The following is a 3528-nucleotide window of genomic DNA, read 5'->3' on the forward strand; positions in this document are numbered from 1 at the left end:
TCACATCCGGCTGTGACTTTGTCGACTTCCAGTCGCTAGTTCAAAGTCTTCTTTCAATCATCATGATATGCATTTTGGTAAATTATGGTCCCATGTATTTTAAAATTGACGATAAAGTAGGGTATGCTCTAGGAGGGGCGGGATGATTTGATTGACATGCTATATAACCAATAGCATTCATTCCCCACCCCCGCTCTTGATTGGCAAGCTACCCAACCAATATTGGTCTGGTTTCATTGCGCAGGATATGACACGATAGATGGCGGATTTGAAATTCCTGAACAATCGGCTTCATTTACGGTGTGTAGAAACCAATGGTGTGGGTTTGTCCATTCATTTTTACTGTCTATGACCCAGAGAAAGGCATTGTGGGAGAAAGGCTTTGTGGGAGTTCATCAGCCTCAGCCAGCGTGTCAAGGTGTTTTTGTAGTTGGACCCAAATGCAAGGAGAGAGACATGGAAACTGGAGAGAGAGAGAGAGAGAGAGAGAGAGAGAGAGAGAGAGAGAGAGAGAGAGATGGATACTAGAGAGAGAGAGAGAGAGAGAGAGAGAGAGAGAGAGAGAGAGAGACACACATGGAAACTGGAGAGAGAGAGAGATAGAAACGGAATAGATTGGAGAGAGAGAGACATGGAAACAAAGTCTGCATCAAGTGAGGCTTGAACTGATGACCTTGAGATTGTGAGGCACTCATTTAAGGGAGACGCCATTGGACCAACAGACAAGGAACTGTGAAAAAGGAAATCACACAGATGATACAGTTTCACGCAAATAGCTGAAAAATCCTGGGTTTAAGTGTTTTTCAAACTGCTCAAACTTGCGGAAAATCTAAGGGCGGAGCTTAATGGTCAAATCGATACGTGTGTTCCTCATGAGTCAAGGCACATGTGTAAGCAAGTTTCACGACTTTCGGCCAAACGAGGCATGACTTATGCCTGTTTAAAGTCTGCATTTTCAAAAAATTGCTATAGTGCCCCCCTTTGGCCTATTGGAGTAAGATTGGTTTCAGTGATATTTGGAATGACCCTGTACATTTCTGCAAAGTTTCAAAGAAATGTGAGTCTGCATGTATGTTTTAGATCCGGCCATGGAGAAGGCACGCGCTGGTACGAGCTCCGTAACATCGCAACGTTTTTCCCTCTTTTTAGTATTTTTTAGCCTTTTCTTTTTCTCCTACACCGTCGGGTGCCTAAGGAGTTATGATAGACAAGCACTTATGGACATCAGAAAAGCGATTGCACACAGAATTTCAGACTTTTTTACCGAAAAACCTCCACCCGGCTGGGTGGGGGGAGGGGATCCCTTTGTCCCTGGAACAGCTGGAACAACAACGCAGAAACGACGCAAGCGGCGACCCGGCCGTCGCGGAAGGAGAGCAGGCGTCCTCGTTAAAACAACAAAACGTGGATATAAACCTGCACTGCCTTCAATCCTGCTAGCGAACGTCAGATCTCTGTGTGAATCTAGAACAGTGACCACGTTGGACGACTTACTGGCGCGCGTTAAGTATAACACCGAGACGAGGAATACGTCCTGTATTGTGCCAACGGAGACATGGCTAACGGAGCTAGCATCTGATTCTTCCATCACTCCTCCTGGCTTCACCGCGTATAGGAAAGACAGAGACCCTGAACTGAGCGGTAAGCAACGTGGAGGGGGAGTTTGTGCCCTTATCAACAAAAACTGGTGCAAAGATGTTAAAATCCCAGATAGCCACTGTTCACCAGACCTAGAACTTTTAATCATAGCCTGTCGTCCTTTCTACCTACCACGTGACTTCAGCATTGTGATTGTAGCCGTTGTTTACATTCATCCTGGAGCTAACAAGGACACAGCCATGAGGGAATTACACCAGGCTATCAGTGCACAAGAAAATCGTCACCCGGACTGCGCAGCCATCTGCCTAGGCGACTTCAACCGGACAGACCTAAAAAAGGTATTTCCCAAATTCCACCAGCACGTCACCTGCAGTACCCGTGGTGACAATATTCTTGACCACTGCTACACGCCCTTCAAGGATGGATACAAAGCCCTCCGCCGCCCACCGCTAGGAAGCTCTGACCACCACGCCATCCAGCTGCTACCTGCCTACAAACAGAGGCTAAAAAGGGAGCCGGTCGTTGAGAAGGAAATCCGAATCTGGTCTGAGGACACAGACGCTATGCTACAATCCTGCTTCTACCAGACTGACTGGGGGATGTTTAAGAACGCCGCTGGGAATAACATCAACAAACTCTCAGACTCAGTCACTGGCTTTATCAGTAAGTGCATAGACGACATAGTCCCAAAAAAGACAGTTCGGATCTATCCCAATCAGAAACCATGGATGGACAGCGACGTACGTGTACACATGCACGCACGGGATGCTGGTTTCAAATCTGGCGACGTGGAAACGCGTAAGACGACGTGCGCGGCCCTAAACAGCGCCATCAGGAAAGCGAAAAAGGCCTACACTGAAAAGATGCAAGACCAACTCAGCAATGGCAACATCAGGAGCACGTGGCAGGCGGTACACACCTTGACAGACTGCAAAACAAGAACCAGAAGCGAGGTGAACCCGCCTGCCTCCCTCCCCAACGAACTGAACACTTTCTATGGCCGGTTTGAGATCAGCTCCAACCGCGGCGGCCAAGCGGGGGCATCAGCAACACCAGCAGAGGAGAACCCTCTAACCATCTCGGAGAGAGAAGTGCGTACAGCCTTTGCACGGGTCAACATCCACAAGGCAGCCGGACCTGATGGAATCCCAGGCCGGGTCCTTAAGGCATGTGCAGACCAGCTGGCGGGTGTCTTCGCTGACATCTTTAACCTCTCCCTCTCCCAGGCTGTGGTCCCTGCAGGGTTCAAAATGTCAACCATTGTGCCCATTCCCAAAAAGGCCAGAGTGACATGCCTGAATGACTGGAGACCTGTCGCTCTCACCCCGATCGTCAGCAAGTGCTTCGAGAAACTGGTGAGGGAATACATCAGCTCCACGCTACCTGCCTCGCTGGATCCGTGGCAGTATGCATACCGCAAAAACAGATCCACCGACGACGCTATTGCCATGGCTCTCCACACCGTCCTCTCGCACATGGACAACAAGCTGCTGAAGGACAAATATGTGTGTATACTGTTCGTGGACTACAGCTCAGCATTCAACACCATTGTCCCAGCAATACTTGACAAAAAGCTCAGAGACCTAGGGCTACACCCAAGCATGTGCGACTGGATACAGGACTTCCTGTCCAACCGACATCAGGTGGTGAGAATGGGCAGCATCACATCTGACCCCCTGACCCTCAACACCGGAGCACCCCAGGGATGCGTGCTGAGCCCTCTCCTCTACTCCCTGTACACGTATGACTGCATAGCCACACATGTCTCCAACACCATCATAAAGTACGCGGACGACACGACAGTGATAGGCCGAATCGTAAACAACGACGAGTCTGACTACAGAGATGAGATCAACTCACTGGCGCTCTGGTGCCGGGAGAACAACCTCGCTCTCAACGCCGACAAGACCAAAGAACTGATCGTGGACT

The sequence above is a fragment of the Gymnoscopelus microlampas genome, assembly GCF_963454915.1.
Source record: "Gymnoscopelus microlampas genome assembly, chromosome: 8".
Classification (NCBI taxonomy): domain Eukaryota; kingdom Metazoa; phylum Chordata; class Actinopteri; order Myctophiformes; family Myctophidae; genus Gymnoscopelus; species Gymnoscopelus microlampas.